Here is a 23208-nt window from a genome sequence, read left to right as displayed (position 1 = left end):
GCAGTTGTGAATATCTTCAGTAATGTAATTCCACTGTTTCTTCAGGGTATCACATCAAAGGAGAGAAAAAATTAAAGGTTTAAATTTACTGCAAACTGTTGGTACCTAAACTGAAGCAGGTGCAAGGTTGGTAAAATGAACATGGCCATATTTAGCCACCACAAACACTCCCTGGCGATTTGCAAACATTGGCCTGTCTATGTCAACTTGGCAGAAGTGCCCCAAATATGATGTGGCCATACGTAAAAGGGTCAGCTCCAGCTCCCGCTAGTTTACCAACACATTTAACACACACACATCTGCCCTTTTCAACTACCAAGTAAATGCCTTTTTTCAGCACAGGGAAAATATCACGTTTATAACTTGACATCCATAATAAAAACTAGAGCCCTGGAAAAGGATGTACTCCCTGATATTTTGGAAATCCCCCTGTCTGTGAGAAGTGCAATGCTGCAGCAATTGTGGGAAATACCTCTAATTACAGTCATGAATGAAAATCTGGTCTTGCGTTTAAAATAGTATTATTCAGCAAACATAATTCAGATAAAACATTGCTAGAGATGAAGACAGACAAGTTCATTTGTATTTTTTCATGGTATGTTAGGCATTTAATTGTATAGAGATTGATTATCACATGTAATTGACTCTCTCTCTCTCTCTCTCTCTCTCTCTCTCTCTGTGTGAGAGAAAGACTTGTAAATACAATTCTTACATTTTGATTTAGAATGTTGATTTGGTTGTCTCCTACCACTCACATTTAGCAGAAAAACGTTCCATGGTAGGTGTTACATCCTTTCCATAGGACCATACAAAACTATAATGTCTACTGTTTATCATACATTAATTTTTTGTGACAATATTAAACACATAAGAACAACATGATGGCTAGCAGCTTTATTTTACTGCGATCAATAGTATATTATTTTTTCACTTGCAAGTAAGTGCAAAGTTTGGTCTATGAATGTGTTGTGCCCATACTGTTTGCTGTCTTTTCTGTGATAGAAATATAACATATAAAAAATTCCTTCTGTGATATTGAATTGAATAAATGTTCTCTTTCTGATTCCAAATGTTTCCTGGAAGCATTAAGGATCCCAAATTAAATGAAACAGAATTGTATTAGAATTGTCAGTACTGTTACTGTCCATACTGTTCCCAAAATGTAACCGTACGGACAATTTACATTTCAAAATAGAATTTACAGAAATACATATTCTTAGTATGAAAAACAAATTTCTAATATTAATCCAAATGTATGTAAAAACTGTAAAGTATTTTCTTAATTTCCAAAATGTCAACAGATCTGTATGATAATTGCTTAGCAGAAAAGGACATGGTTTTGGAAAGTTATAAAAATAATTCCTTAACAGAAGTTTTGAACATAGATTACTGGAGTAGTATCTTATTTTTTAAACATTCTCAGCATTACATAACATTCGTAATGGCAAGAGACCTTTGAATATTTAATGGAAATTAAAGATAGAAATGTTGATAACAGTCTGGACAGTGTTCTTTCACAAAAACGGTTACCAAATAACTCAATATACGAGGGCTGGCTGCAAAGTTCTAAGCCTAAGTGGGATATCTCCATCAGATTGAAACAAACTTTTGCCATCAACAAGTACAACCATTTAATGAATCATAGACATAAGAACTGCAACTGTAGTGTTATTATTGTCTTTGTACCAGACCATCTTGTGAACCTACCCATTGAAATCCCCAGAAATGGACAAAACTGGCTATAGGGCAGTCATCAAGTACCTGCAAGTGAAAGGGCTAACTCCAACACAGATACATGCTGACATGGTCTCCACTTTAGGGGATGATGCCCCTTCCTTTTCCACAGTAAAGAAGTGAGCTGCGGAATTCAAGCATGGCAGAGAGAGCCTTGATGATGACCCGCATCCAGGAACAGCAACCATTCCTGAAAACATTACCCGGGTGCATGACATGGTGATGGCTGATCGACGATTGACCACTCGACATATTGCCAGTGTTGTGGGCATCTCTCATGAGAAGGTTGAGCACATTATCACCAACGAGTTGGGAATAACAAAAGTTTCTGCAAGATGGGTGCCAAAGCTCTTGACAGCGGATCAGAAATGTGTCAGATTCCTGACGTCCTGTGACAATTTATGCCGTTTTGAAGCAGATCCCAATGATTTTTTGGCCCGATTTGTAACCATGGATGAGACCTGGATTTATCACTTTCAACCAGAAACCAAAATTCAGTCTAAACAATGGAAGCATCCGTAATCACCAGCCCCGCAAAAAGCCAAGTCGGTTCCTTCTGCTGGAAAGGTGATGGCTTCAGTCTTTTGGGATTCCAAAGGTATTCTGCTGATTGACTATCTTGAAAAAGGCCAGACTATCAATGGAAGATATGATGCTGACCTACTGAGATAGTTGCGTGAAGCTATCAAAGCTAAGCGACGGGGAATGCTCACTAAAGGAGTCCTCTTCCACCAAGACAATGCTCCTGTTCACAAATCGGTGGTTGCCATGTCAGCGATCCATGATTGTGGCTTCGAACTCATTGACCATCCCCCTTATTCACCCAATTTGGCCCCGTCAGACTTCCACCTGTTTCCCAAAATGAAAAAGGAACTAGCTGGTCGCCATTTTCCTGGTAATAATGATGTCATTTCCGCTGTGAATGACTTTTTTAGGGTGGCTGAAGAAAATTTCTTCTTGACCGGCATCCAGGCCTTGCAGCATCGCTGGCAAAAGTGTGTAAACCTGGAAGGGGACTATGTGGAGAAATAAATGAAAAACCATCGACTTGGAATGGGTCTTTCACAGTTAGGCTTAGAACTTTTCAGCCAGCCCTCGTAACTTTCATAAGTAATATTTTATTTTGTTCACTGTGGCATAAATCTACTTTTAGATAACCAAACATTTAATACTGTAATGGAGGGCACATGTTCAACATTAATGTGTATTTTCGGTAACAGTATGGACACATTTCTTCAAAATTAATCAAATAATGAAGTAAGAATATTTTTAATATGTTTTTACTTCTGCATAGTTTTAGTGTCAAGAAAACAAAGCAAGTCATACAATTCTGAATGAGAAATTCAAAAGTTTATTCAACATACATACCACAAAAACATGCAGTTACGGTAACAGCATGGAAAATGGTAACAGTGTGGACATATTTCTTAAGACATAAACAAATAATTCAATAAAAGTTTGTTTTACGTGCTTTTAATGTTGGTATTTATTATTATTATGAAAAAGGTGATAAATAACACTCTTCATGATACCTTTATAGAACTTCTACTTATGTCCACTCACTGATAACAATGATGAGCTGCCAACTGTTGCTAATGATTGACACGGCCATGACATTTCACGATCTGTTTGTTCTGTTTTTGTTTGTAAGTTTGCAAAGCCTTGATTAATGAGAATGTATAGCATTTAGTACAGTTGTGTTAAGACTGAAGCATCTGCAGTTGCAATAAGCTATATTAGTAACTAGTCTGATTATACCTTGAGTACTTAGGCTAAATGCACAATGTCCATAGTGTTACTATATATACTAGCCACATTAAGAAACTGTGCACGGAGAAAATATAGATATAAGGGCACACCGTCCATATATGAAATATAGGTTTGAACACAGCAATTATTGGAGACATTCAAACGCTCATGCACGTGCCATGCGATATGACGTCATTGATGGGGGCCTATGGATGTGCAATGTGTTACTGCACATGCATCCTGTGCAGCTGTACACAGCATGTGCAACTCCAAATTCGCTGTCACTTTGGAAAGCATGATCTGTGGTCATTCAAAAATTCAAAACTTCTCAGGCGCAGACACAAGCATATCACAAGCAAATCATGCCAAGATTGACAGCTGCACAGCGTCATGAAGCCATTGGAATGATCCGAGCGGGAATGAGGCAACAACAGGTGGCAACACATTTCCAATGCCATCGTAACACGATATCGGCATTGGTGAGGCGTTATCAGAACACAAATGACATTGCCGACCACCCACGTTCAGGACGTCCCTGAGTAACGACGCCAAGACAGGACAGATGGATTCGAGTGACACATCTCCGACACAGGTTCCGAACGGCAGTAACGACATCCCAGACAATTCCTGGACTGCGCCGTATCCATCCCAACACTGTCAGGAATCGTTTACGTCAGTACGGGATTCGACCACGACGCCCTGCCATACGTCCCATCCTGACACACCGTCATCGAGTCAACCGTCTAAGATGGTGTCGAAATCATGTTCGCCAACCTCGAATATGGTGGAGAAATATTGTCTTTACAGATGAATCGAGGTTCAACATTTCCCACAGTGACGGGCGCCAACGTGTCTACCTGCGTTTTGGAGAACGTTATGCACGCAAATGTATTGTGGAGAGGAATCGTTTTGGAGGTGGCTCTGTGATGATTTGGGGTGGGATAACAGCATGGCACCGAACCCCTTTGGTGGTTGTTCAGGGCAATCTCACCGGTGTTGGCTACAGAGATCAGATTCTGAGGCCTGTGGTCATTCCTTTCCTGCAACGTCATGGCCCGGGATTGACATTTCAACAGGACAACGCTCGTCCTCACACGGCTAGGGTCGCGTCGTCTTCCACATCCTCCAGATAACGTCCGTGACTTGGCACAGGATTTGAGGAGGATATGGCAGGCCATTCCCCAGGCCTTCCATGCCCATTTGGTGGACTCCATGCGTCGCCGATGCACTGCTGTGATTCACGCACAGGGTGGTCATACCCGTTCGTGACTTTGTGACTTTGTCGTATGACCCCCTACTCCATTTTGATCTTCTCACGTCATCGTAACAGATGTTGTTCAGGTCCCGTTGACATTTTCTTATGGTCCGTATTTCAATCCAGAATATATTTTCTCCGTGCACAGTTTCTTTATGTGGCTAGTATAACTGTTACTACATGTTGTATTTCCATTTACTGTCCTTTTTGTATCAAAGGGGTCACAGAAAAGAAAATGTCTCAGCTCTTCAATATTTCAGCAACTGTTTTCCTGTATGATTTTACAATAGGCAGTACGTGACCACGGCGCACAGGTCACAAATCAGTTGAAGTTAAGCAACGTCCTTGGATGGGTGGCCTTGTTTGGGAGCTTGACTCCTGAGAGTTTCTAGAGCTTCGGGCCTGCCCCACACTGAAGCACATGCAGCACACGTGGTGTCTCCTCAGGCAAGTGACTTTGTTCCAATTGTGCCTCTGTTCATTCATCAGTGGATGGGTACCCAGTAGGATAAGATGGCAATGTAGTTGTTAACCTTCTAGCACCTCACAGGCAGCTTGGGTTGTATACTCCCTTGGGAGTATGCGAATGATCGCTGAGTGCACACTGATCCCTTGACTGGGGTAACTATAGTGTAGAGCTTTGAGCATGCCCCTGTGGTGTCGATATAGTGCAATATAAATAGGCCTTTTAGGACTAGTATTACTTTTTTTATACTCCTATTTTCATAGATGCCAATGCTGTTACAACTAATGTCCATACTCTCACTTTGCCAGGCAGTCAACTTCAAAAATTAAATTTTATACTTCTTATTGTATGGTAGGTTAACCATTTTTATATTTAGTATGTTCTTATGGAATGAATCAACAGTTGTTTCTGTGTTCATTTTGTACATATTCATTAACATCAGGCATGTACAGGCATGTACTTCATTGTCCAACTGTTACTGTTTTTTTGTCCATAATTTTACTATAGATGTCCATAACTGTTACCAGACAAATCTCCTAAAAAATTATAATATGAAAATGTATACGTTCTAGTAACTTCAAAAATGTTTCCATATATTTTATTAGAATGTTCATGACCAGATGCAGATGTAAGTGTTGTTTCTTAGCACTGAAAAAGTTCATTTGTATCGTCTTTTGCCTTTTTTCTGATTACACATCTGCTTGATAATGGTGTTAGAACCTACACCTAATTGTAACAAGCGTATAGTTGACAAAGTCATCTATATCCCCCGCCCATTTTAACACATTATGGTTCCGAAACCAGGTGACTGACCCAACATTTCTGTTAGCCCATGTCAAAATAGCTGCAATGGAAATTCTAAAATAAACATTTCTAAAACTCCCTAATATCAAATGGCACTAGTTCAGTATGCGCTTTATATATAGACATGCAATGTTTGGCAAGGAAATATTTAACAGTTTATTTGTTATACTACTTAAGTAAACCAATCCTATATTAAAACTTAAATCCAACTTGTTGTCATGGAAACATAAACAATAAAAATTTCTAAAAATGCTATATATCAAAAGGCACCAGTTCAGTATGTGCCTGGTAGACATGCAAAGTTTTGTAAGAAAGTATTTAACGTTTTTTGAGTTACACTCTGGAAACGAACACCACCCCTGTAGAACCTAAGTCCAACTTATTGCCATGGAAACGTGAAAAATAAAAATTTCTAAAATTCCTAAATAGCAAGAGGCACCAGTTCAGTATGTGTCTGGTAAACATGCACAGTTTTTGTTGGAAAGTATTGAATGGGTTTTGAGTTATGCTCCGGAAACAAACTCTACCCTATAGAACCTAAGTCCAACTTGTTGCAATGGAAACGTAAAAAATAAAAATTTATAAAATTCCTAAATAGCAAAAGGCACCAGTTCAGTATGTGTCTGGTAAACATGCAAAGTTTTGTAAGAAAGTATTTAATGTTTTTTGAGTTACGCTCCGGAAACGAACACCACCCTTATAGAACCTAAGTCCAACTTGTTGCCATGGAAACGTAAAAAATAAAAATTTACAAAACTCCTAAATAGCAAAAGGCACCAGTTCAGTATGTGTCTGGTGAACATGCAAAGTTTTGTAAGAAAGTATTTAACGGTTTTTGAGTTACGCTCCGGAAATGAACAGCACCCTTATTGAACCTAAGTCCAACTTGTTGCCATGGAAACTTAAAAAATAAAAATTAATAGAATTCCTAAATAGCAAAAGGCACCAGTTCAGCATGAGTCTGATAGACATGCAAAGTTTCGTAGAGAAATATTTAACGGTTTCTGAGTTATGCTCCGGAGACGATTTTGGGACGCACACACGCACACACACACGCACACACACGCACACACACGCACACACACACGCACACACACACGCACACACACACACACACACACACAGACGGACGGAACCCATTTGTATATCCCCCGCCAACTTCGTTGGGGCGGGGGATAATAAAGAAGGTGTTCATCCATATATCTTATTACTTAGTACTCCAACTTCTAAATGCCTCTCAAAGAAGTTGCACATATTTATAGTTTTCAATACATAATATTCTCAAACATCTCGCATTTTAAGATAGAAAACTTAAAAAATAGACAATTTTATAACCATAAGCATCTACAAAGAAACTAAATTTTAAATTGGTCTTTAATAATTAGACAATTTAATTTTGGTAACAGCATGGACATTTTCAACCTAATCTGTCATTCAACCCAAATTAGAACCATTCTTAATTATGATTAAGATTGCATTTTTTTAATTGATCAAATACAGTTTACATGTTAACCTTATCATTAAAAAAAAAAATCATTACCACGAACATATATTTTTAGTTTTTCCACTCAGATACAACGAAGAGATTTTATCAACAGATAGTGTAATCAGAGGACTGACTTGCATACTTGAATACTATTTGTCGATATGCTATTTTCGGTGTTACTTTCCAGTAAGAAAGGTTGTAGATGCCCAAATCACTGGCACAAGCTGAAACAAGGGCAGAACAAATTTAGAAAGATTTGAAAATAACAAAAGGCACCAGGTAAGCTGAGGAGCAATGCATGTCCCAAGTTTCATGGAATAATGTTGAAAGGTTTTCAAGTAATAGCCTGGAATCAAACCATACCTTCAATTGAGACTAAGTCAAATTGTTGTCATGGGAACATAAAAACAAACATTTGGAAAAATAGCAACATGGCAAAAGGCACCAGTTTAGCTGATGAGTAATGCAGAACCTCTCAGTCTATACTGTTACAGTAGCTGAAACAAGGGTAGAACCTCAGTCTATGCTGTTACAGTAGCTAAAACAAGGGTAGAACCTCAGTCTATGCTGTTACAGTAGCTAAAACAAGGGTAGAGAACCTCAGTCTTACTGTTACAGTAGCTGAAACAAGGGTAGAACCTCAGTCTATGCTGTTACAGTAGCTAAAACAGGGGTAGAACCTCAGTCTATACTGTTACAGTAGCTAAAACAAGGGTAGAACCTCAGTCTATGCTGTTACAGTAGCTAAAACAAGGGTAGAACCTCAGTCTATGCTGTTACAGTAGCTAAAACAAGGGTAGAACCTCAGTCTATGCTGTTACAGTAGCTGAAACAAGGGTAGAGAACCTCAGTCTTACTGTTACAGTAGCTGAAACAAGGGTAGAGAACCTCAGTCTATGCTGTTACAGTAGCTGAAACAAGGGTAGAGAACCTCAGTCTTACTGTTACAGTAGCTGAAACAAGGGTAGAGAACCTCAGTCTTACTGTTACAGTAGCTGAAACAAGGGTAGAGAACCTCAGTCTTACTGTTACAGTAGCTGAAACAAGGGAGGAGAACCTCAGTCTATGCTGTTACAGTAGCTAAAACAAGGGTAGAACCTCAGTCTATGCTGTTACAGTAGCTGAAACAAGGGTAGAACCTCAGTCTATGCTGTTACAGTAGCTGAAACAAGGGTAGAACCTCAGTCTATACTGTTACAGTAGCTAAAACAAGTTGATGTCTTTCTGCTCTCTAAAAGATGTGACAAGTACAGTTAAAGAAGATATAAGGTATTTATTTACTGTTATAACAATTTGTCAGCAATACGGTATGTTTTACTGAAACAACAAACTGGCTTTGAAACTGTTAAACGTATTTCATGTTTAAAAGTACCTTCCTTTAGCGGGGTTCAATGTTTTGGAAAAAAGGAAATTTGAATATTATGCGCAGAAAAAATCACATCGTACCCCTTCAGCGAAATCCGGCAAACGAACGGGTGATGAGAAACTTCGTCAGCACACATTCGAAAATTGAGATAAAAAATCACCAGACATGTTGATTTACCGTTGAAATTGCATTTTTTGTTCAGCTAGGCATTCTTCTATATCCAGGGATTAAGATTACCTTGCGTATTTTCTCGTAAACTAAGCCGGACACAGCAATCAGCTGTACACACGTTTTCTTGGAATCTATCTGTGATCCGGTTAAGACACACCCAATGATATAACTTTACAGGATTTTAATGCAAGGATCGGCAAAAGTTGTATCTGAAGCTATTTTTTTATCAGGAATAATATATTCAAATATCTTGTTAATTTAGATGCTGCTTTTACTAAACATATTTAAAATAATAATAACCTTAAGCGAAGCAGCTGATCCCTATTGCCAGGTATTATTTTTTATATGGAACCAGTCTGACCAAGGCTTCCGTACACGTGATCGCGTGATCGCGAGAATTATGTGTTGACATAGAATCGTCAAACAAAAACAAATATGACTTTTAACGAATTAAAGTATGGCATTTATGATATATGTATCCATTCTCTGTCAACTAAAGTTCGTTTCAAGGCGTCAATAGCGGTAATCTGACCGTGGTTGCTGTTAATAACGGTGAGTTGTGCGATCTTCCGATCGCTTCACACACGATTTTGGCGAAATTAATTAAAACAATATTATAAGGAATTTTGAATAAAATTAATGAAATAAGTTACAAACATAAGTCCAGATATACAAAGAACACTTTTTATAGCCAGACAGTGTAATTACATGAATAATTTGCAAACTTCAGTATGGATTTGTTGACATGTTACGTGCTCACGGTAATGTCTTTCCATGGGGGGAAAAAACATCAAAACTCATTAATTCGTGTATAATGCGCACCCCCTTCAACACAGCTGTGTTTTTTTTTAAAAAGTGCGCACTATACTCAAGAAAATGCGGTAAGTAAAACTGTGTTATGAAAATATCGTATGTATCACGATACATGCTTTCCAAATCGATGCATCGTATAGTGGGCTGTGCATCGGGATACAATACTGATCGCCGTATCCTTATACCACCACTACAGTCTATACTGTTATAGTAGCTGAAACAAGGGTAGAACCTCAGTCTATACTGTTATAGTAGCTGAAACAAGGGTAGAGAACCTCAGTCTATGCTGATACGGAAGCTAAAACAAGGGTAGAGAACCTCAGTCTATGCTGATACGGAAGCTAAAACAACGGTAGAGAACATCAGTCTATACCGTTATTGTAGCTGAAACAAGGGTAGAACCTCAGTCTATACTGTTACAGTAGCTGGAACAAGGGGAAAACCTCTCAGTCTGTACTGTTACAGTAGCTGGAACATTGGGAGAACCTCTCAGTCTATACTGTTACAGTAGCTGGAACATTAGGAGAACCTCTCAGTCTATACTGTTAAAGTAGCTGGAACATTAGGAGAACCTCTCAGTATATACTGTTACAGTAGCTGGAACAAGGGGAAAACCTCTCAGTCTATACTGTTACAGTAGCTGGAACATTGGGAGAACCTCTCAGTCTATACTGTTACAGTAGCTAAACATAATTTATTCCAGTCTTCCTGAGAAACACCAAATCAGTTAGTATTAGGATTGTGTGACTTACATTGTGAGTGAATTAACTGTCAGATACCGTATTTTCTTGAGTATAGTGCAAACTTTTTTCGAAAAAACACAGCTGTGAAGAAGGGGTTGCGCATTATACACGAATTATGAGTTTGGATGTTTTTTTCCCCCATGGAAAGACATTACCGTGAGCACGAAACACAGGAAATACAAAGTCAACAAATCCATACTGAAGTACGCAAAATAATCATGTAATTACACTGTCTGGCTATAAAAAGTGTTCTTTGTATATCTGGACTTTTGTTTGTAACTTTATCATTTATTTCATACAAAATTCCTTTTAATATTCTTTTTTTTAATTTCGGCGAAATCGTGAGTGAAGCGATCGGAAGATCGCACAACTCACCATTATTAACAGCAACCACGGTCAGAATACCGCTATTGACGCCTTGAAACGAACTTTAGTTGACAGAGAATGGATACATATATCATAAATGCCATACTTTGACTCGTTAAAAGTCATATTTGTTTTTGTTTGACGATTCTATGTCAACATGAAATTCTCGCGATCACGTGCGCGTGAGCCTTGACGGTGACTGGTCAGACTGGTTCCATGTAAAAAATAATACCCGGGAATAGCGATCAGCTGCTTCGCTTAGGGTAGTTATCATGGTATAACATTTATACTAAGTTATCTTATAATAATTAGATCTACATCAAGTGCTTTTATGAATTATCATGGAACTGTTCTCGGTGAACAATTCCTTCCAAATGACATGCTGGTTTTCTTGGGGAATTAGTCAGCAAAGAGCCAGAGTCACAGGAGACTAATCACAATTTTATTTACAAGAACAAGTAACAATTTACAATATACTTAGAAAATAACTGAGGGTGCCACAGAGAGTCGGTACACACTCTGGGCTGTGGGAGAGAGGTCTGCTTGGTAAGAGAGTCAAACCCCTTCTCTCCTCTCTCTTTCTCTGGACCAAGGTCACCTGACATTTAGTAAGTAATAAATATAAATGTAAACAGTAAATCATCAGTGACATACTTGCACATCCTGTTCGGTCGATGTACACAAAAATGGGGATTAACAAATAGGATTAGCATCTAATAAATAACAGCAATTAAATGTTTCAAGGCATATAGATGTCATGGCTCCAGGGTAATGAGCCTTTGCAATCAAATGTTCTTCAGACAATGGATGTCGTAAATAAGTCGCTATGACATTAATATTATTTTAAATATGTTTAGTAAAGGCTACATATAATTAAGAAAATAATGGAATATATTATTCCTGATAAAAAAAATAGTTTCAGATACAATTGTTGCCAATCCTTGCATTAAAAATCCTATAAAGTTATATCACTGGGTCTGTCTTGACCGAAACACCGGTCGATTCCAAGAAAACGTGAGTACAGCTGATTGCAGTTTCCCGCTTAGTTTACGAGAAAATACACAAGGTAATCTTAATCCCTAGATATAAAACAATGCCTAGCAGAACAATAAATACTATTTAAACGGTAAATCAACATGTCTGGTGATTTTTTATCTCAATTTTCGAATTTGTACTGACAAAGTTTCTCATCACCTTTCGTTTGGCTGACTACGCTGAAAGGGTACGGTGTAATTTTTTTCTGCGCATAATATTCAAATTTCTTTTTTTCGAAAAAAAAATTGAACCCACTAGAGGGGGTGCACATTATACATGGGTGCGCACTATACTCAAGAAAATACGGTATATATTTGTGATATTTATTGAAATATGTTGCTCCCAGGTAGTATTCCATGTGACAATGGAAGTATATCAGACATTACTAAGTAGGTCACAGTATCTGCTACTGTAAGACAAGATCATCATCACTTGTCAATAAGTTGTCATACATAAGTATTAAAACCATACAGCATGACATGGTATCCTGAAGTTAATATCTTCACTGTGATTGTAATTTAGTAAATACTTAGAGTGATAGTTTATAAGAGTCAGAGAATGACTGCACAGTTCACTATGGATTCAAATACATGCATCAATAAGTCAGGTGAATCTGGTCACTGCATTGTGAGAGATATGATTGGCATGGTTCATATAATTCATTACAATAAATTATCCTTAACCTTTAGTTTTAGTTTATTCTTCAAGTCCCAGTCACACATACACTCACATGGTTACACGGCAAGACATTAGAGATAAGCATACAGGTGTACATATGAAAGCAAGCTGGACAGGGGAGACTTCTAATGGGCCATTCTGCACATTCTTCTCAAGCAGCTTGACTGGCTATTTTTCAGCACATGCCAGTATCAACTGTATCCATGTACATTGAATAACTCAACATCATGCTACCTTGTAGGAGAATTACATCTTCACAATGCAACTGATAAATGTTTACTGACATTAACACCACATCAACTGAAGGCACTTGTTTTGAATTCTAACCTAGTTTATTGTCACTCCAGCTACAAGATGGCAGGCTGTGCTGCATTAACTCCTCCCAAACTGCCTAGGAGTGGCTGCAATCATGATCAAGTGAAATAGATAAATTGGGATGAATCTGGCTGTGATGAAACCTCTGAGCAATAAGGACTGCATCTGAACTAGTAATATACCAACACAAAGACAAGGGGATACAATCTGACAAAACTCCAGAAATAACTACTTCACCAAGAATAGCAGATGATTGAATAAACAGTGCCTGGGGCCAGGATGCTGGCTGTGCTAGGCAATCACACCCAAGGCAGCAGTCTCAGCAGGTCACACTGACCAGGTCGACCTGGCTTCACCAGTGTTTTGTTCACTTTTTACCTGGAGAGTTAACACAGGAAATAGTAACTGCATGCTTAACAACATCTAAATCTTCCACCTGCTGCAGTAGCTCCAGTGTCACAATAGGTACATCTGTGCAAAGTTCCATGACAACAGTCTGTCTGTGGATAATGATAATCTATACTTCAGAGCAGAACATGTACAATCCATAAGGCTGATTGTTTAGAATGATATATTACACTCACACATTTGTTCCAATTTTTATCTCGTCAGATTCATCAATCTGTACAGCTTTGCATTAGACGATGTATGGCACTCTGAAACAGAACGGGTAGATACATTACATTAACATTTGTGTAACACTTCACCTTATATCATGGGCACCTATGTAGCACCATGTCCCTACGCTTGTCGTAAAAGGCGACTAGAGGGATTGGGTTGTCAGGCTCGCTGACTTGGTTAATGCATGTCATCGATCCCAATTGCGTGAATCGATGCTCATGATATTAATCACTGGATCGACTCGATTATTTACAGACCGCCGTCATATAGCTGGAATATTGCTGACTGCGGCGTGTAACAACAAACCAACCAACCAACATTTGTCTCAAAGAAGATTTCAAGGATGAGATGGCAAAATGTTCTGAACAAAAATACCAAGCAAAGTATTCAAGTAAGATTAAAGGCTTATTTTTGAGGGCATGATCTACAACAGTCATGGGTTATTGATGAAGGCTACATCTACAGCAGTCACATGTTATGGAAAAAGGCTACATCTACAGCAGTCATGGGTTATTGATTAAGGCTACATCTACAGCAGCAGTCATGGGTTATTGATTAAGGCTACATCTACAGCAGTCACATGTTATGGAAAAAGGCTACATCTACAACAGTCACAGGTTATTGACAAAGGCTACATCCACAGCAGTCACGGGTTATTGACAAAGGCTACATCGACAGCAGTCACAGGTTATTGACAAAGGCTACATCGACAGCAGTCACAGGTTATTGACAAAGGCTACATCTACAGCAGTCACAGGTTATTGACAAAGGCTACATCTACAGCAGTCACAGGTTATTGACAAAGGCTACATCTACAGCAGTCACAGCTTATTGACAAAGGCTACATCCACAGCAGTCACAGGTTATTGACAAAGGCTACATCTACAACAGTCACAGGTTATTGACAAAGGCTACATCTACAACAGTCACAGGTTATTGACAAAGGCTACATCTACAGCAGTCACAGGTTATTGACAAAGGCTACATCTACTAAGAGTCACAGGTGATTGACAAAGGAGGCTTTTTGTAGTTGTAATATGTGATTTGATTGGATGGAAAGTGATTTGTAATGATGCTTTTTTTGTTGTAATCTACTATAAAGATTGTGATTGATAAAACTGAAGCACTGAACCCAAGGCAGCCAATCAAATAAGAGCAATGGATACAGCAAGCTTAGGTGGTGTTACAAATATGAAGTCTACATACCAAGCTAACAATACTTCCTGAATGTAACTATGTGCAAGGCGTGAGTGAATGACCTTCAAAGAAACCTTGTCATTTAACACAATCCTGACATATGATAGGTGTTGGGTTAGATAGCATTCATCATAAAAAAGAAAGAGAACACGTTCATCGCAAAAACCTTTGATTCTCATGAACCTGACTCAACCTCAAACTTTTGTCTTTGTTTCATAATTTGACCTCTAATTACCTTGACTTTCCATGACACCTTCAATGTCATCCAGTCATTTGTCAGAAAAATTTCCCAAGGGTATACTGGATCAATATCAGGTATGACTTATCTAATATCTGCCATTAGTTGAAAAAAAATTTACCTAACAGCATTAAAATCAGATCTTAGTTCTCACTACCGCTAAACAAAGATCTGAGGACATCCCATTAGATCTGAGGACATCCCATTAGATCTGAGTATATTACGGGTCATGTCACAGTGACCTTTCATCTGACCAACAAGGGTGTCTTTTACCAGTTCAGGAAACTGGCAGAAGAAATGTGCTTTCTCATCATGCAACCTTGAAATGGTTAACATTGGGTATTCCGAACAACAGAAATGGGCTGTATGAATGATTTTGTCAGACTCATCATGTATCTCTTGCTTCAATGGGATAAACATTTGAATGGAGGAGACCTTGCATAGCCCTTGGAAAGTTCTGTCATAACAATCTCGACCATTCAAGAATGTCTATTGTTCAGTTTTGAAATTTTCAATCAACAACTTATTTTCAGAGCGTAATCTGGAATGGAAGTTGCCGGTTTGCAACAAGTGCCATATAGCTCTAGAAAGCTGCTTTCTGAGTGGTTAATGTTGACTTCTTGTTTGTCATTTCATTGGTCTGTCAAAGTTCCCAAAAGGTCGTTCAGATGTGACTCGTAATGGGATGTCCTCAGATCTTTGTTTTGCAATCGCAAGAACTAATTTTAATCTCATTTTAATGAGATTGCCAATAACGACAACATCAAATTTCAGATTCAAATAAACACTCCCTTAACTAGGAAAGAGTTTGTGAGCAAAAACAAAGCTTCACTGTTATTTCTAGAAGGTCCTAGAAATCATTACCGTATGGTACACATATTTCCTGTATGGTTTTGGTCTGGTGAAAAACATGCCTAATTAAATGCCCACAGCTACCTCAAAGCAGAAAATAGTGCCAAGGTACTATATTATTAAAAAATAATTTACGGGACCATCAATTTTCGAACTGCATATTGCCAAGTTTCTTATAGATAAGCATCCAAAGTTTGATTTACGTAACGTTAGTAGTTTCTGAGAAAAGTTGTCCCCATTGCAGACAGGATGCACTAAGATCAAGGATTATAACTCCATAACTCTTATATAAGCATGCAAAATTTCATTCATGTAACGTCACTTCGTGGCAGGGGGTAATAAGTATTTCAAGAACATTCCTTAGGGCTATCCAGTATGGATACCAAACATTATGTTGACCATTAGATGGAATTCAATGTAACAACAGAAACAATGTACTCATTAAAAGTATTTCACTGTGACATAATACAGATATCATATGAGATTGTCATCACTCTTCTTACATAATTATTCAAACAATATAACCATACAAGCATAATGCTATATAAGTATCTGCAGAATCAGGCAGTTCAGTGAAAATGCAGACCTTCACTGAGCCCTTCCCCTTATACAGAGGTCACCACAACGTTTCTTGGTTGCCCTGCCCCAAGGATGACACGTACAAAGTTTCAATGACATACAGAAAATTGTTTGGAGGTTGGAGGTAAACAAAGATCTTTTCGGGATATAACCTGAAGGAAGTTCTTGACTACTGATATTACTGATCAATTTTACTGATGAGAAAATTTTCCTGACCAATAATTGAGATATACATGCTATAATATATCCTTGAAATGTCTGCTTGGTCAAATTCAGGCAAAACTGTACAGCATCCCCATTCATTAAAGACTGCTTATAACAAAGTTTTGTATTAAATTGCAGGAATAGATAACTATTTCCGGCTGAGTGTTGTCATCAGTAGATAAGTAGAACAGTAGAAATAACTAGGTGCATGGACTGTCCTAGTGGGTAACAGTTTGTTTGATTGTTTGTTTCATGTTGTTTAACGCCACACTCAGCAATATTCTAGCTATATGACAGCAGTCTGTAAATAATCAAGTTTGGACCAGACAATCCAGTGATTGACATCATAAGCATCGATCCACAAAATAGGGATACGATGACATGCATCAACCAAGTCAGCGAGCCTGACCCTCCGATCCCGTTAGTTGCCTCTTACTACAAGCATAGTCGCCTACTTACGGCAAGAATGGGTTGCTGAAGACCTATTGTACCCTGGATCTTCACGGGCCTAACAGTCTTTGTCCTTGATGACTGTACACATACATTGCACTGTTGTTATTTGACTTGTCACTCAATATGACTGTCTCCTGCAGCATGAGCAGAGAATCAACCAACATCTAACCATGATATGCTATAAGCAACATGCACTGAACACTGTGATGAGCAACACTAAACTCAACATTGAACACACAAGCAACTCTACACATGATCAGTCAGGTGAGGTGAAATGGAACTTAACGTTCCGTCCAAGATTATTGCACATATTTAGTGATGTGCATCTGTCTGTGTCCAATTTGTACTCATCAGGACTAATGCTTATTATATAGTGCTAGCCCAGCTGTGATTCCATGCCACAGTTTAAAATGAATACCCCATTCAGACACAGTATACTGACTCCGAGCCAACCAGTCTTTGTTTCAGCCAGGGTAACAACAAGTACCATCTTTTAACAGCTTTAGTTATGATGCAGCCAGGGATTGAACCCCCGACCTTCCACTCTCCAGGCAGATACACTAGCACCAGACCACGGAGGTGGTCCAGTTTGTTCTTGAAATCAAGGCAAAAAGGGTTAGTAGCTAAAGAGCCTGAGGACATGAACAAGTTGCCAAACATAGACAACCTGAGGTCGATCACTTACTGGCCATTTGCATTTGACAAATGGAAATGTTTGACATGGCAAAATTATGCACATATATATACTTGAGAAGTGCAAGATCCTTTAAACCATGCTTTCACAGTAACAATTTCTTGTGCATTCACAAAAGATAAATTTAAAATGAAATTGTCACTTTGTACTGACAGTCAACTGTCCACTCTGCTGGTTATACAGTCAACTGTCCACTCTGCTGGTTATACTGACAGTCCACCCTGGTGGTTATACAGTCAACTGTCCACTCTGCTGGTTTTACAGTCACCTGTCCACTCTGGTGGTTATACAGTCAACTGTCCACTCTGCTGGTTATACTGACAGTCCACCCTGGTAATTATACAGTCAACTGTCCAACCTGGTGGTTATACAGTCAACTGTCCACCCTGGTGGTTATACTGACAGTCCACCCTGGTGGTTATACAGTCACCTGTCCACTCTGCTGGTTATACAGTCACCTGTCCACTCTGCTGGTTATACTGACAGTCCACCCTGGTGGTTATACAGTCAACTGTCCACTCTTGTGGTTATACTGACAGTCCACCCTGGTGGTTATACAGTCAACTGTCCACTCTGCTGGTCATACAGTCAACTGTCCACTCTGCTGGTTATACAGTCAACTGTCCACTCTGGTGGTTATACAGTCATCTGTTCACTCTGCTGGTTATACAGTCAACTGTCCACTCTGCTGGTTATACAGTCAACTGTCCACCCTGGTGGTTATACAGTCATCTGTCCACTCTGCTGGTTATACTGACAGTCCACCCTGGTGGTTATACAGTCAACTGTCCACCCTGGTGGTTATACAGTCAACTGTCCACCTGGTGGTTATACAGTCAACTGTCCACTCTTGTGGTTATACTGACAGTCCACCCTGATGGTTATACAGTCAACTGTCCACTCTGCTGGTTATACAGTCAACTGTCCACTCTGCTGGTTATACAGTCAACTGTCCACTCTGGTGGTTATACAGTCAACTGTCCACTCTGGTGGTTATATAGTCATCTGTTCACTCTGCTGGTTATACAGTCAACTGTCCACTCTGCTGGTTATACAGTCAACTGTCCACCCTGGTGGTTATACAGTCATCTGTCCACTCTGCTGGTTATACTGACAGTCCACCCTGGTGGTTATACAGTCAACTGTCCACCCTGGTGGTTATACAGTCAACTGTCCACCTGGTGGTTATACAGTCAACTGTCCACTCTGCTGGTTATACTGACAGTCCACCCTGGTGGTTATACAGTCAACTGTCCACTCTGCTGGTTATACAGTCAACTGTCCACTCTGCTGGTTATACTGACAGTCCACTTTGCTGGTTATACAGTCAACTGTCCACTCTTGTAGTTATACAGTCAACTGTCCACCCTGGTGGTTATACAGTCAACTGTCCACTTTGCTGGTCATACAGTCAACTGTCCAACCTGGTGGTTATATAATCAACTGTCCACTCTGGTGGTTATACAGTCAACTGTCCAACCTGGTGGTTATACAGTCAACTGTCCAACCTGGTGTTTATACAGACAGTCAACTGTCAACCCTGGTGATTACACAGTTTGTCAACTGTCCACTCTGGTGGTTATACAGACAGTCAACTGTCCACACTGGTGGTTACACAGTTTGTCAACTGTCCACTCTGGTGGTTACACAGACAGTCAACTGTCCACCCTGGTGGTTACACAGTTTGTCAACTGTCCACTCTGGTGGTTATACAGACAGTCAACTGTCCACACTGGTGGTTACACAGTTTGTCAACTCTCCACCCTGGTGGTTATACAGTCAACTGTCCACCCTGGTGGTTATACAGACAGTCAAATGTCCACCCTGTTGGTTATACAGACAGTGAACTGACCACCCTGGTGGATTTACAGACAGTCAACTGTCCACACTGGTGATTACACAGTTTGTCAACTGTCCACCCTGGTGGTTATACTGACGGTCAACTGTCCAGCCTGGTGGTTATACAGACAGCAAACTGTCCACCCTGGTGGTTATACAGTCAACTGTCCATTCTGGTGATTTTACTGACAGTCCACCTTGGTGGTTATACAGACAGTCAACTGTCCATTCTGGTGGTTATACAGACAGTCAACTGTCCACCCTGGTGGTTATAGAGGCAACTGTCCACCCAGGTGGTAACACAAACAGTCAACTGTCCACCCTTGTGGTTATACAGACAGTCAACTGTCCACCCTGGTGGTTATAGAGGCAACTGTCCACCCTGGTGGTAACACAGACAGTCAACTGTCCACCCTTGTGGTTACACAGACAGTCAACTGTCCACACTGGTGGTTACACAGTCAGTCACCTGTTCACCCTGGTGGTTACACAGTCAGTCACCTGTTCACCCTGGTGGTAATACAGACAGTCAACTGTCCACTCTGGTGGTTACACAGTCAGTCACCTGTTCACCCTGGTGGTAATACAGACAGTCAACTGTCCACTCTGGTGGTTATACAGACAGTCAACTGTCCATCTGTCTGCTGACACCCCAGTGCTAACAGTCACTTGATAACTCCTGAAAGAGTGTCAATTCAGCAGTCCATGTACAGTTTTTCCACAATTAGAATTACAGGACACCTGCATAGAAAAATAGATTAGAAATGTACTAATTGTTGGTGCCATTTTTCCAGGGCAGGCAGTATGTTGCGTAGGGTAGGGTACTATGTGTGTGACAAGCCAGTCCAGACACAGACACAGGTCGGTGACAGAGCATCTGGCCACCAAGTAATCAATAACCTACTAAGATTAGCCTCTTTGTCTAGACTTGCTTAATTATTGAAGCTAGAGTTGGCATCAACATCCCAGATGAAACATCGTTATGTGTCTAATATTTCCGCCTCATGCTTAGGCCTCATGACAAAGTTAAAGATTGTGTCTATTAAAAGTGAAGCAGGTCTGGATGTCGTATCCAGGCTTAATGCTAGCATACACAGGTTTTGGCTGCATCCTGATCGATTTTTGCGGACATGCTTGACAAACAGGCCTGTCTACCAGCAAAGTGTCTGAGAGCATTACCGGCTGACCAAACTAGCTTTCCTTGCACATCAGTACCTCAGAGCAGACCCGGTTGTCCAAACCACGCTTCCAAGCAACAAATAATGTTGTATGTAGACACAACAGAGCGGGCATAACACCACAGACTGAATGTATGTAGACACTACAGAGAAGGCAGCACTCCATGGACTGAATATATGTAGAAACTACAGAGAGGATGTAACACCATAGACTGAATGTATGTAGACACTACAGAGAGGACATGACACCAAAGACTGAATGTATGTAGACACTACAGAGCGGGCATAACACCACAGACTGAATGTATGTAGACACTACAGAGAAGGCAGCACTCCATGGACTGAATGTATGTAGACACTACAGAGCGGGCATTACACCAAAGACTGAATATATGTAGACACTACAGAGAGGATGTAACACCAAAGACTAAATGTATGTAGACACTACAGAGAGGATGTAACACCACAGACTGAATATATGTAGACACTACAGAGAGGATGTAACACCACAGACTGAATATATGTAGACACTACAGAGAGGATGTAACACCACAGACTAAATGTATGTAGACACTACAGAGAGGATGTAACACCACAGACTGAATGTATGTAGACACTACAGAGAAGGCAGCACTCCATGGACTGAATGTATGTAGACACTACAGAGAGGATGTAACACCAAAGACTGAATGTATGTAGACACTACAGAGAGGATGTAACACCACAGACTGAATATATGTAGACACTACAGAGAGGATGTAACACCAAAGACTGAATGTATGTAGACACTACAGAGAGGGTGTAACACCAAAGACTGAATGTATGTAGACACTACAGAGAGGGCGTAACACCACAGACTGAATGTATGTAGACACTACAGAGAGGGTGTAACACCAAAGACTGAATATATGTAGACACTACAGAGAGGGCGTAACACCAAAGACTGAATGTATGTAGACACTACAGAGAGGGTGTAACACCAAAGACTGAATGTATGTAGACACTACAGAGAGGATGTAATACCACAGACTGAATGTATGTAGACACTACAGAGAGGATGTAACACCAAAGACTGAATGTATGTAGACACTACAGAGAGGATGTAATACCACAGACTGAATGTATGTAGACACTACAGAGAGGATGTAACACCAAAGACTGAATGTATGTAGACACTACAGAGAGGATGTAACACCAAAGACTGAATGTATGTAGACACTACAGAGAGGATGTAACACCAAAGACTGAATGTATGTAGACACTACAGAGAGGATGTAACACCACAGACTGAATGTATGTACACACTACAGAGAGGATGTAACACCAAAGACTGAATGTATGTAGACACTACAGAGAGGATGTAACACCAAAGACTGAATGTATGTAGACACTACAGAGAGGATGTAACACCACAGACTGAATGTATGTAGACACTACAGAGAGGGTGTAACACCAAAGACTGAATGTATAAAGACACTACAGAGAGGGCGTAACACCAAAAACTAAATGTATGTATGTGAATCATTGGTCATGAGATCAATCACTGGATTATGGGGTCCACAATCAATTGTTTCCAGGCTGCTGCCACACAGCTGGAACACTGTAATGTGTTGGGTTAAACATCAGGACAATATCTTGCAACAGACAAACAACTACAAAAATAAATTCAGCTTTTCAATCTAGCAAAGCATAACATCATGATTCATGTCATTAACAAATATTTCATTATTGTTTTGAATTTGAAACATTTTGTTGCAAATCGGCTTTAGCAAAAGAATTCTGAGAGTCTGTCACATATTTTCAACTTTTATGCAGGAGAAATACATTCTTACTTACACACACAAAAAAACAAAAAAAACACAAGAGTTTGCCACTAACGTGGCTATATCCCCTGCCCGTTGCTTATTATATGACATAATTAAATCTAAACAAACCTAACCTTTTTTAACTTGTCATGGAAATGTAAAAAAAAGATGAGATCGGAACCTAAGTCCATCTTGTTGCCATGGAAACGTAAAAAATAAATATTTCTCAAATTTCTAAATAGGAAAAGGCACCAGTTCAGCAATTGCCTGACAGACCTGCAAAGTTTGATGAAAAAATATTAAACGGTTTATGAGTTATGCTCCGGAAACGAATCCACCCTCACCTAACCTAAGTCCATCTTGTTGCCATGGAAACAAAAAAAATGAAAATTTCTAAAATTTCTCAATAGCAAAAGGCACCAGTTCAGCATGTATCTGACAGGCCTGCAAAGTTTGATGAAAAAATATTGAACGGTTTATGAGTTATGCCCCGGAAACTAACCCTACCCTCTAAGAACCTAAGTCCATCTTGTTGCCATGGAAACGTAAAAAAAGGGCATTCTTTAG

At 39.6% G+C, this 23208-nt stretch overlaps 1 protein-coding gene across 7 annotated transcripts in view; it reads right to left on the bottom strand.

The window, feature by feature from the left end:
* The window catches only part of LOC139448541 (muscleblind-like protein 2a), a 329809-nt gene that overhangs the window by 63868 nt on the left and 242733 nt on the right, over positions 1-23208 (bottom strand). For 6 of the 7 annotated variants that reach the window (XM_071230102.1, XM_071230101.1, XM_071230111.1 and 3 more), the window contains one exon: positions 13566-13637. The exons of the other annotated variant lie outside the window; for it this stretch is intronic. The gene's annotated coding sequence lies outside the window, so the exon portion shown is untranslated. The remainder of the gene's footprint in view (positions 1-13565; positions 13638-23208) is intronic. 7 annotated transcript variants of the gene reach the window in all.

This window comes from Haliotis cracherodii, unplaced genomic scaffold, assembly GCF_022045235.1.
Source record: "Haliotis cracherodii isolate W230 unplaced genomic scaffold, xgHalCrac1.p SCAF_7, whole genome shotgun sequence".
NCBI classification, from domain to species: Eukaryota; Metazoa; Mollusca; class Gastropoda; order Lepetellida; family Haliotidae; genus Haliotis; species Haliotis cracherodii.
This window is presented reverse-complemented; position numbering and strand designations above follow the sequence as displayed.